This window comes from Maylandia zebra, linkage group LG14, assembly GCF_041146795.1.
Source record: "Maylandia zebra isolate NMK-2024a linkage group LG14, Mzebra_GT3a, whole genome shotgun sequence".
NCBI classification, from domain to species: domain Eukaryota; kingdom Metazoa; phylum Chordata; class Actinopteri; order Cichliformes; family Cichlidae; genus Maylandia; species Maylandia zebra.
Window position 1 is genome coordinate 38,596,695 of NC_135180.1, and position 13,712 is coordinate 38,610,406.

Consider the following 13,712-nt stretch of genomic DNA (forward strand, 5'->3'; position numbering starts at 1 on the left):
GGAGTGCTAAGTTAACAGCTACTGCTAACACACGGCACCCACAAATATTATGGATTTCATTTTTTAGAGACCAAAACAGTTTTTGTGTCAGGCTGCAAACATGGGAGCCTATGAAGACTGACTCCACCCACCTGCCTGTGAGGGGCAGCCAATGAGAAAGAAAGTCAGGTAAAACAGACAGATGTTTCAGACAAATAAGGACTATTCTGAACGACGCACCGTGCAAAGCTACTCTAGGCGAGTCTGAGAATGCAGCGATACTTTAATCTGACACATCCCCACAAGCATGACTGTCGAACATCGCTGGGAGTTTTTATGGGAGGAAGCAGAAGCAGAACAGCACAGACGGATCTTCCTAAAAGCCAGCTGATGTGGAAGAATCACTGAAATTTGTTTAGCGTATGGGAAGAGGAGTTACATGTTGGTAATATCAATGGCACTAAAGTTACATCAGTATTTACACTCGTCCATTTCTTATTTTGCTTCTGTTCAGTTCATTAGTAAAAGGAAAACAAGCCTTTAAGCCAAATGTTGACCAGTTGTGAGATTTTTCTGTCACCGACAGACGAGCTGCAAGCACAGTGTTGGAGTGCTTGTGAGAAAAGAGGAAGAGGAGAGTTGTGTCAAAGGCTGATAAGGATCTGCTGCTAGCAGTAAGGGACTTTTCTCATGAGGCAGCATGTTTGCATGTGTGTGTGTGTTAAAGGTCCTTTTGTTGGGTGTGTGCAGCGTTATGCAGCAAATTTATCGTATTTCTCTGTTTTATTCCCGTCAGTCAGTCTCCACGTCGTCACTGCTCAGTAACCAAGAGAATGACATCATTGTTGGTTTCTGCGGCTCAAAGTCTGAAGCTTCTCATTTATTAGAAGTTACCGTTAAAGGCCAGCCTGTCATCTGCAGAGAGCGCAGTGATGGTGATACCAGGATCTTTAACAGTTGCAGCCTTCAGGCGATCGACCTGTGACCCTGAATGCAACACTTCATCAGCCCAGTCTCAGTTACAGGCTTGTGTACATGCTCAGTGCTGAAGCAAATCGTTTCGCTGCTCACACCAGGATCACACATTTGAGGTGTTATTTTTGAATACATTATTATTTACACTATTCATTAAAAATGTATCACTTGGCTAAGTTTAGGCATGCACTTGGTTAAAGAACTAAGAAATAATGGTTTAGTGACTGAAGCTGTTCATTTAGGTTTCGTAATTGGGAGCTATCTATGTATAGATTGAGGCTACGTCTACACTAATCCGGATACATCTGAAAATGAAGTTGTCGTCTAAAAATGCTCTGCCTCCAGTGTCGTTTTCAATCGTTTCCGAGAGTTGTTCGTCCACACTGAAAACGCTGATGTTCCTGTAGCTCGCATGCGTGAAACAACTCGACCTGCATCATTTCCGTCTGCTGTTTATATATTTTCCGGCCAAATGTCGAGGAAAAGCACAGAGTTTGTTAAATGGACTGACAATGAGGTGGAGTTGTTGCTGCGAGTAACACAAAAGTACAAAGTTGCTGAACAACAGCTCTGAGTAAACGTCGCCTTTGAAGAAAAGCTCTCTGGATCATGTACAAACTGATGTTAATCTTTAATAGGGCTGCAAACTGAGATCAAACAGAACAACTGCTGTACGATGCCGTCTGCCATCCTAGTTGAATTGGTCACATGACTGCATCACATGACTAAAATGCGTCATTGTTTGCGTCAGCCTCCATTTTCACAGTCCACACTGTGATTCATCCACTTTGGAGAGTGTTTTGAAAAAGCTCAGTTTTCCTTCACCAAAAACGCCGTCTCAGCGTGGACGCGAGGCCAAAGAGAAAAAGATGTGTTTTCAAACAAAAACGTATTAGTGTGGACGTGGCCACTGAAAAGATCAGGGTTAAACACAACAACTGGCTAATGAACAGTGAGAGTTCTTGCCTCGGTGATACTTCCTAAGTGAAACTGTTTGTGCAGTTATTTTATGTGGAATTGTGTTGCGTGGTATTTACCTGCCCACCAGCTCAGTCACCAGCTCGATGTTGTCCACTGGGATGTGAAGACGCGTTCACTTTACCTTCACTGTGATGGAAACAACAAAGATGTTGTCAGGGAGTCTGTTATTTTGTACTTTTGATTTCTCATGATGTGGATAATGTTCAGTTATTATTAGCTGGGGTTTGTCTGGTTAATACTAATTAATACACATAGAGGACGAGCCTCGTCCCCCTTATCTGTCCCCTCGTTCCTCTCTCTGTGCTCCTTTTTGTTCCCCCGTCTGTCGTGATTGTGTTGTCACGTCTACATGTTTCCTGTTCTATTCTGAAAGTCTTGTGTTTCCATGTTCAGTGGGTTTAGTTATGCCATACCCTGTGGCGTCAGGTTAATGTTTCTTCAGGTGTTCCCATATGGAAAAAAGAAATAGTAACAACTTGTATAATTTACTCATGAAAGTGGCCACTTTGTCATTACTTTCATATTTTTTTTTAGTATCCAAAACACACAAGTTTCAAGAGATCTTATATCTGTTTTCACTCTTGTATGCTTTTCATACAAGTTTCACACAAGACAGACACAAACTTTATAAGGTTTATATAAATCTTTTCCATATAGGTTTCCACTTCCTTCATTACCCTTCTGTGTATTTCAGTGGATTTTTCACATCTTTACACTCAAAATCAAAAAAATCAAATCAAATCACTTTTATTGTCACATCACATGTGCAGGTACATTGGTACAGCACATGTGAGTGAAATTCTTGTGTGCGAGCTTCACAAGCAACAGAGTTGTGCAAAATACAATAATGTAAACAAGCAAAATACAAGAATGGCTACATCTGAAACTAATAAATATATGTACAACATATAATAGTATATGCATTTCTGGATGTGTATACTAAATATTTTTCTACGTGTGTGTGTGTGTGTGTGTGTGTGTGTGTGTGTGTGTGTGTGTGTGTGTGTACACATATTTTACAAATTAAATAGAGTAAACAATAAATAAAATATATAACAATATACAGAGTTGAGACATGTGCAAAACAGTGGCATTACTGTACAGTATGGAGTGTATAATGTTGAAGTTCCAGTAGTGAAGCTGAGGTGTCTATGACGTGTTCAGCAGTCTGATGGCCTGATGGAAGAAGCTGTCTCTCAGTCTGCTGGTACGGGACCGGATGCTGCAGAACCTCCTTCCTGATGGAAGCAGTCTGAACAGTTTATGGCTGGGGTGACTGGAGTCCTTGATGATCCTCCCCGCTTTCCTCAGGCACCGCTTCCTGTAGATGTCTTGGAGGGAGGGAAGCTCACCTCCAATTATCCGTTCAGAGCACCGCACTACTCGCTGGAGAGCTTTGCAGTTGTAGGCGGTGCTGTTGCCATACCAGGTGGTGATGCATCCAGTGAGGATGCTCTCAATGGCACAGTGATAGAAGGTCCTGAGGATGCGGGGGCTCATGCCGAATCTTTTCAGTCTCCTGAGAAAGAAGAGGCGCTGCTGCGCCTTCTTCACTGTTTTGTTTGTGTGTACTGACCACGTAAGATCCTCAGCCAGATGTACACGAAGAAACCGGAAGCTGCTCACTCTCTCCACAGCAGCGCTGTGGCTGCACCAACTCCTGTTCAGGTTCAGGTTCATGCTCTATCTTGCTTACCACACATCATAGTTTTGCACGATCCTGTTCAGTTCATGTTCACGTCATCGCTTTCACATTCAGCTTTTGTTGATCCCAGTTTGGGTTTTAGTTTTGCCTCAGTTCGCTTTATTTTGAGTTTTGCTATCAGCTTTAATAAATAACTCACTTTTTGTTGTAGTTCGTTTTCTCTTCCGTGTCTGCTGCTCAGGCGTCACAGACGTAAACAAGGATTAACAGGGAAAGGAAAGGCTTGGTGTAGCAAAGGTTGTTGGTGTGGGTCTGCTGTGGTAAAACTACACAAAGGTGGAGTTCAAATATAGTTTGGTAAACGTGGTCACGCTGTGTTGTTTCACACAGGTCATATAAAAGAGAACCGCCGGGTGGAAAATACGGCCTCTTTAACAGGGTTATAATAATATATGCATCCGAATAAACAGTCCATGAAGTTAAATGAAATCAGCAGCTGCAGACTTCATGAGACTGATATCAAATATATTAGTGCCTGACGTCAGCCACACTTAAAGTGTACAAATAATACAAACTGAATTATGGCAAAGATTAAAGTCACATCGATCATTTTAATACGGCTCATAAGCTTTTTAAGAGATCTACTTTCTTCACACGAGGCAGCAGCCTGATACGAAGCAGATGTTATCACAGCTGTCTAACACTTTGTCAGCCTCGCATTCAAGGTTCACGACCATATCAGCAGGTTATGTCCTGAAATGTAAAACACACTGTTAATTATGACACTTATCAGTCATGTTGATTGTTTTAATGTACAGTAGAACGGCTCTATACAAGAACAGGCCGTTTACCATTAATGATGGTGTTACGATGCGTAGCTATGAACTCGTTTCCTTTGCTAAACTATCCAATAATACAGGAAGCACTGAAGCACCTCGCCCTCGTACTCGGAGTATTGAACCAAAACTGCCGAGTGACAGGTGGATCGAGCTAATCGAGGACAGGCACAAACATCGACAAACCTGGATAATCCTACATTCTGACACTAAGAATCTCCTAAATTGATCCACTGAGCACTGGTTCCACCTGGAAACAGCTACAACTGGTAGTGAGCGCAGCCGAGAGGATCGTGGGTACTTCTCTTCCCTCCCTCCAGGACATCTGCTGCACCCGCCTCATCCAGAAAGCCCTCTGCATCACAGGCGACTCCACCCATCCGTCCAACTGCTTCTTCAGTTTGCTGCCATCAGGAAGGAGACTGAAGAGCCTCGGGACCAGAACCAGCTTCGTCCATCAGGCTGTCAGGATGCTGAACTCTCTCCCTGCTCTCACACACATGATCTCCCCTCTGAACCCCCCACCCCCCCAAACATACAAACTCTGACCCACCACCATGGCCCTTTCGTTGACTGCCCCACTCCCACTGCACTCAAACTTTTATTTTATTTTTATTTGTTTTTCTTTCCTTTTTTATATTTGTATTTTAGTGTAAACTGGGGGCCACGGGAGCATTCCAGTTTCAAATTCCTGTGTATGACTGTACATATGGTCTTTGACAATAAAGCTGACTTTGAACTTTGAACATCAAAAGGTACTTAAGATGAAAGCATTCATTATACAGAATGGCCTGTTTCTATATCTGAACCTCTCCTGGTTAATCATTAGTCTGGTTCAAGGGCACAGTGGAGGAAGTGTTAACGTAGCATGTTTTCTGATTCCTGTTGCCCTTTCATTAGAAAAGAAAGGCGACACAATAATGATAATAACTCCCAACATACATTTAAAAAAATCTTTCCCCGACTGACCCTGAAGAAGTAAATTTCAGTCAAATGTTTACAGCCTTTAAGTTCATCTTAAAGACTGTAAACAACTCAAGGACCGTTAGACTCGAGCCAAATGATAAAACCTGAATTCTCAGAATATGATATAATTCAGACTGACGTCAGAGCGTGAGCCTTCACGGTGTTCACAGGAGATTCCTGAGTTTAAAGGTTAAATAACAAACAAACTGCGTCATTTATGACTTTTGTATTGTGCTGCCTTTTAATTACACCTGTGGTGTGACTCCAGGGAAAGTGAAAGGAGTTGATATAGAGGCGTGTGTGTGGGTTTTTCAGTTCCCTCTGTACGTTCCGACTCAAAGATTAACAGTTTTAAGGACTAAACTCTCCTCCAAGCACATTCAGTTAAACCTGACGATGTTGACGGGTTCTTCTTCTTCTTCTTCTTCTTCTTCTTTTCTAATGCCAGCGTCTGGACTTGTAACACTTACACAATGAGAGCTTCACCAAATCTTGCCGGCTCTAAAAGCCTGTGGACTGATTTCTATGTGAAGGACTCTGGTTGAATTCGTAAAAACCCAAAGGGTGTGGTGGTTATGTTTCTGAGTTCCTGCCTTTGATTTCCCAGTAGAAGTTTCTCATGTGATGTTGCTCACACGTTGCTTGAGAGCTGTAGGTCATATGAGCCATATACAGCCAGCAAGAAAACAATATATATTCCCAGATCGGTTGCTGAGTGCTTTTCTGTAGGCTGAAATCAATCAGAGATGACTTTGGTCACTCGCAGATTGCTGCGATTGGCTGTTTGCATTGTAAGACGCCAACTTGCTGCAACTTGCAACTTTGTGGAGCACATTCACTTTTAAATGAAAATTTCTGCCTCCTTGTCACTGCCAGCATGTGCACGTTTCACAGTTGCACTACCACAGAGTACGCTTAAACATTTATCCCCCAGTGGTTGCCTGAAGGTTAAGGTTAGCTAACACGCCGAGTTTGCTAGCAAGCAACGTGTCTGTGAAGGTTCTCAGTCCTCCAGGTCATGTAGTTTAAGGAGTTTGGAAAGAAAAGCATCTGGACTTCTTTAAGTTTCCTTGAAGACACTTCATCCGAGAAGCTTCTTCAGTTCTAAGAGCAACTGGTGGAGAGTCCCAGATTTTAAGCCTTATGGGAGTGTCCCCAAGAGGGTCACGGACCCCCTATTGATCCTCTACCTAATCACACGAGCCAAGAAATGTTTGTTTGTAGAATAAAAACAGAAAGTGACTAGAAAGGAGAAAGGAAACAGAAATTTAAGTGTCAGTGGAAAACTATGGGTACCATTAGGAAGGCATGAAATTCACAGTAAAGTTTGCTAATGCTAGTTTGCTAATGCTAGTTTGCTAATGCTAACTAACAAAGCTGTCTGACCTGGCAAAACCCTGTCATCAGTGTCTCCAATGGATAATTCATCCAAAATCAGTTTATTTGAAAAGAAACATTATTTGTTGCTAAAATTCATTTTAAATTTAAACGTAATTTTAAAACTTTAATTTTCATGGTCTCCTGTGAAACTCTGAGAAAAAGATAAGCTGGATATTGTATGAAAAAGTAACTATTTTATTATTTATATTTATAGATATAAATTTTGTTGTGCTTTAACAACAAAACTAACAGGTTACATTTTTGAGAAATGAGTCATTTGTTTTGTGCCTTCCTGAAAGCTTACGAAAAGCATCTCTGATTAGGGGAATTTACTGTGTGAAAGACTATTCCAACTGTGGATTAATCCACCACTCTAAGTAGTCCCAATTGTTTACTTCTGTTCAAAAACACCTTACAAATATCAGCGGGGCCTTAAAACCACTTATTGTTGTTTTCAAAGATGTAAGTGTTGGGCAGGAAGTGAAAATACTTGGAGATTGGCATTTTGTTGGTTTGGGGCTTTTCTTGTTGTTAACTTACCTAAGAATCACAGTCACCTGATGGCACTGATGGTTTAGGGGGTGAACCGACAGATGATGGTCCACTATGACTTTCTTGGCATCCACAGTGGGACGGTAGTCTTTCCGGATGTTTTAATCGTTTCTTATTGAATGCCACATGTGGCAGGAAGCAGATTAAGACTGATTGAGTTTGCCGGATAACACTTGGCTGACCTCTTGGTGTGTATAGTATGACAGATTTCTCAGAGTTTCCTGTCACATTGCAGTTTTATTGTCCAGCAGCTTTCAGTCTACTTTTACTTTCTGTTCCTCTGAGGTTTGAACATTTACATTCTGCTTTACTTCAGCATGCTCTATTTCCCTTTAATGTCTCCACAGTGGTTTCATGACTTGTGCTAATTTTGCAACATCAACTTCTAATAATTGCTCCAAAAAAAACCTGATTTGCATGTTCATAATGAGGGGTTCGTCATTTGTGTGATTTTCTGTAAATGTAAAAATGTCCATTCATGACTTTGAGTGAGAATCAGAGTCAGATGGAAACTAAACTTCGATAACGCCTGCAGCGTTTCCCCTAACGAATACTACTTTGTTAAAAGTCCTTTCCCCCGAAAAATCTTCCGTTAGTGCATTTGCATCTTCTTTTAATAATCTGAGCTCAACAGCAGATGCAGGTTTGTCCCTCTTGAGTAATAGCCTAACTCAAAATGAATGAGTTCATCAGAATATCGGCTCCGTTTGGAACTTCAGAGAGGTTTAAACTGCATGCTTACTTTGTGGTTTAGCAAAGGGATTAGAGCAATCTGGTCATCCATTAGGTACACCTGTTCAACTTCATATTAACACAAATATCTAATCACCCAAACACATGGCAGCAGCTCAGTGTATTTAGGTCAGCAGACACAGTAAAGATGAGCTACTGAAGTTCAAAATGAGCATCAGAGTGGGAAAGAAAGGTGATGTAAGTGACTTTGAACTTGTTGTTGGTCTGAGTATTTCAGAAACTGCTGATCTGCTGGGATTGTCCCACCATCTCTGAATGTACAGGGAATGGTCTTAAAAGAGAAAAATAATCCAGTGAGCAGCAGCTTTAGGTGAAAATGTCTTCTCAATATGGAATTTTTTGTTGTAACCAATGTAAAAGCACCGATCTACCCTGAGTTTTGTCAACGGTGGAGGTTTCCTGAACTGGACGGTGAGTTCACTGTACTCAAATGGCCTCCACAGTCAGCTGATCACTGCTTACAAGGTTCCTGAATGATTCTTCTGAAATGGACATAACTCACTCCTCCGCCTTTTCCACAGTGGTTGAAGGATGTGCTCTACATCTTTAAACTGTAAAACGTTAGATACCCGCAAGAAGTCCATCTTAGATTTCCATGAGTGGAAATACTGACATCAAATACGGCTCGCGTGATTAATTATGACTCGCTGGTGACCTCTACCTCGCCTTCAATAATCCCTAGAGCCAAGATGTCCGTGGCTGGCCGTCTTTGTTCTCGCTCTCGCCCCTGTCTGCATCTGCCCCTCTGCTCTCTACCCTCTCTACCTCGCCTTCTGGACCTTGGCATTGTACTTTTGATTTTCTTCATATTGTGCTCATCAGGTGGCTGCGCATTATTGACCTATGACCGGCAAACACTCCTAGATCTCCGTTTCTCCTATTCACATCGCTTTGACCGATGCTGGACTCTGGGAGACGCCGCCCCACTATGACCAGACTCCCCCACTAGCCTTCCCCGCCTACCCCCTTTCAACCTGTATAAGAAACAATACAGGAGACGGGGTAAAAGGAGTGGCTTTTGTGTTCGTATGAAGGCTTACCTTGAAGCACAGGCTACGGTCTACACATATGCCTCTGGGGACTTATTACGCTCTTTCCCTTTCTCCAGTGACCGCCCCGTTGCAATCTTGCCCAGTGGGTTAACTAACCAACGCATGCTAAGGGCCATACTCTCAATCTGGTTTTTTCACATGGCTTGGACATTAGCATTAGGGATATAAGCAATGTTGGGATTTCTGATCACTTTCCTGTTATCTTTGATGTTAATTTATGTAATTCTGAACTTCACTCCGAGTCTCTCCTACACGTATAATTACTTCTGGAATTGTGGAGAATTTTTCTATGTGTTTTCTTAAACTTGCATCCTCCATTTCCAACTGTTCCCTGTCTCCCACAGTTGATGACTTCGCCAGCACCTTTTTTCTCGAATGCTCCTCTATCCTCAATACTGAAGCGGCCTTGATCCTTTTCCTGATGTTGGCTAAATGATTCTACACGTGCCCTGCGACTTGTGTGCCGCCGCGATGAGAGAAGATAGAAGAAAGATAGACTCCAGGTTTTTTATGATATCCTGCGTGCCAGCCGGTTGCAATTTCAAATCGCTGCTAAAATGGCTAAAGCTGCCTTCCTATCTAAAATTATTTGTGCTAATGGTCACAACCCCGATCCCTGTTTAATATTTTCAATTCATTCATTAACCCCTGTCCTGAAATGCCACTGGCAGGCTCTCCTGCTCTCTGTGAACAATTTCTTACTCACTTTATTGATAAAGTTTCATATCTTAAGTCCTCGCTTCCTTTAGTACCGAGTTCTGTTCCCACCCCTGGTTGTTCATCATCATTCCAACAGTTTGAGCCTGTGTCACTCCACACTCTCAAGCAACTTATTGAACAATCAAAGAATATCTCTCCTGCCTACAATATTCTTCCATTTCGCATAGCTAAGGATTGCTTTGACGTAATTGGACCCAGCATCTTATTGTTAATGAATTAATCTCTAATTTCTGTCTCTGTTCCTTCAGCCTTTAAACGCGCTGTTGTCCAGCTGTTCTTTAAAAAAGGAACCTTGATCATAACGATTTTGTGAACTATAGGTCGATTTCTAAGCTTCCATTCCTGTCCAAAATCCTGGAGAGGATCGTTCTTTCACAACTCCAGCCGTATTTGGATGTGAATGCCATCCATCCATCCATCCATTCGCTTCCGCTTATCCTTTTCAGGGTCGCGGGGGGCGCTGGAGCCTATCCCAGCTGTCATAGGGCGAGAGGCAGGGTACACCCTGGACAGGTCGCCAGTCCATCGCAGGGCCAACACACAGGGACAGACAACCATTCGCACTCACATTCATTCGCACATTCACACCTAGTGGCAATTTGCTGGGATAGGCTCCAGCGCCGCCCCCCCCCCCCCCCCCCCCCCCCCCCGGATGTGAATGCCATTAATGATAAATTTCAGTCTGCTTACAAACCCTGTCATAGCACTGAAACGGCGTTGCTCAGAGTCCTCAATGATCTCCTCCTGATTGCTGACTCTAGACGCTCCACAGTCCTGGTCCTACTAGATCTATCTTCGGCCTTTGATGTGGTGGATCATAACATCCTATTAGCGAGGCCTGAACACACAGTAGGCATTAGAGGTCCCGCCCTAGATTGGTCATAGTCAAACAACCCAGTCATACCTTTCTAACAGGTCTTTCTCAGTCAATTTGGGCCCTTATTTTTCCTCTGCTGCACCTGTCTCCTGCGGTGTGCCTCAAGGATCTGTCCTTGGTCCCCTGCTCATCTCACTGTATATGCTTCCCTCAGGCGCAAACTTTGAGAAGTGCAACATTGCACATCATTGTTATGCTGATGATACTAAGATCTATTTCGAATTAACTGATGGTCCTGCCATGTCTTTGCATTGTTTTCGTGAGTGTATGCGTGAGGTCAAAGATTGGCTCGCAGGTAACTCTCTTATCTTAAATGACAGGAAAACTGAAATCATCGTGTTTAAGAGTAATATCCTTCGTGGCCAACTCCGTGACGCCTTTGGTTCCTTTGCCAGTTTTCTTACTGAAACTGTTAGTGACCTGGGTGTGTTTCTGGACAGCTCATTTAAATTCGACAAACAAGTGTCTTCTGTTGTCAAATCTTGCTTCCACCAATTGCGTCTTATTTGCCAGGCCCCTGTGTGGGACACTATGGCCTGGAAAAGCTTATCCACTGCAACTCCCTTTACTTTGGTCTTAACGCTACTCTTCTCCATAGATCGTAGAACCTCTGTCTCTCTTCCACAGCATGTCTTTATCCTGTCTTCCTTCTCTCACCCCAACCAATCGCAGCAGATGGCCCCGCCCCTCCCTGAGCCTGGTTCGCTGGAGGTTTCTTCCTGTTAAAAGGGAGTTTTTCCTTCCCACTGTTGCCAAAGTGCTTGCTCATAGGGGGTCATATGGTTGTTGGGTTTTTCTCTGTATCTATGAAGCGCCTTGAGGCGACTTTTTTTGTGATTTGGCGCTACAGTGGGGCAAAAAAGTATTTAGTCAGCCACTGATTGTGCAAGTTCCCCCACTTAAAATGATGACAGAGGTCAGTAATTTGCACCAGAGGTACACTTCAACTGTGAGAGACAGAATGTGAAAAAAAAATCCATGAATCCACATGGTAGGATTTGTAAAGAATTTATTCGTAAATCAGGGTGGAAAATAAGTATTTGGTCACCTCAAACAAGGAAAATCTCTGGCTCTCACAGACCTGTAACGTCTTCTGTAAGAAGCTTTTCTGTCCCCCACTCGTTACCTGTATGAATGGCACCTGTTTGAACTCATCATCTGTATAAAAGACACCTGTCCACAGCCTCAAACAGTCAGACTCCAAACTCCGCCATGGCCAAGACCAAAGAGCTTTCGAAGGACACCAGGAAAAGTATTGTAGACCTGCACCAGACTGGGAAGAGTGAATCTACAATAGGCAAGCAGCTTGGTGTGAAAAAATCAACTGTGGGAGCAATCATCAGAAAATGGAAGACATACAAGACCACTGATAATCTCCCTCGATCTGGGGCTCCACGCAAGATCTCATCCCGTGGGGTCAAAATGATCATGAGAACGGTGAGCAAAGATCCCAGAACCACACGGGGGGACCTGGTGAATGACCTGCAGAGAGCTGGGACCAAAGTAACAAAGGTCACCATCAGTAACACACTACAACGGCAGGGAATCAAATCCCGCAGTGCCAGACGTGTTCCGCTGCTGAAGCCAGTGCATGTCCAGGCCCGTCTGAAGTTTGCCAGAGAGCACATGGATGATACAGCAGAGGATTGGGAGAATGTCATGTGGTCAGATGAAACCAAAGTAGAACTTTTTGGTATAAACTCAACTCGTCGTGTTTGGAGGAAGAAGAATACTGAGTTGCATCCCAAGAACACCATACCTACTGTGAAGCATGGGGGTGGAAACATCATGCTATGGGGCTGTTTTTCTGCCAAGGGGACAGGACGACTGATCCGTGTTAAGGACAGAATGAATGGGGCCATGTATCGTGAGATTTTGAGCCAAAACCTCCTTCCATCAGTGAGAACTTTGAAGATGAAACGAGGCTGGGTCTTCCAACATGACAATGATCCAAAACACACCGCCCGGGCAACAAAGGAGTGGCTCCGTAAGAAGCATTTGAAAGTCCTGGAGTGGCCTAGCCAGTCTCCAGACCTCAACCCCATAGAAAATCTGTGGCGGGAGTTGAAAGTCCGTGTTGCTCGGCGACAGCCCCAAAACATCACTGCTCTCGAGAAGATCTGCATGGAGGAATGGGCCAAAATACCAGCTACTGTGTGTGCAAACCTGGTAAAGACCTATAGTAAACGTTTGACCTCTGTTATTGCCAACAAAGGTTATGTTACAAAGTATTGAGTTGTATTTTTGTTATTGACCAAATACTTATTTTCCACCCTGATTTACCAATAAATTCTTTACAAATCCTACCATGTGGATTCATGGATTTTTTTTTCACATTCTGTCGCTCACAGTTGAAGTGTACCTCTGGTGCAAATTACTGACCTCTGTCATCATTTTAGGTGGGGGAACTTGCACAATCGGTGGCTGACTAAATACTTTTTTGCCCCACTGTATATGAATAAAATTGAATTGAATAGATTGCAAATTGTTCAGAATGCAGCAGCTCGTCTCCTTACTGGTACTGGGCGACGTGTCTCTATCACCCCCGTCCTTGCCGACCTGCATTGGCTTCCCGTTAAGTACCGTATTTAATTCAAAATCCTGCTTCTCACCTTTAAAACTATCAACAATATGGCGCCAAGTTACCTCATTGAACTACTTAGATCATACACCCCTTCTAGAGCACTAAGATCATCTTCCCAGTCACTCTTGGTAGAGCCGAGCTGAAGACTAGAGGTGACCGCACGTTTGCCTTGGCTGCACCCGATTTGTGGAATAACCTCCCCATCGCTATCCGTGAGTCTGATTCCATTCAATCCTTCAAATCGCGGTTAAAAACATATTTATTTAACCTTTTCTACCAGTTAATGCTTGTTTGTTAGTTAGTTTAGTGCTTGTTGCTACTTTTGTTCTATTTGTAACTGCTTTTAATTATTTTAAATTTTTTCTTGACTCTTTTATCTTTAACACATATTGTTCTATTATGCTTTTATATG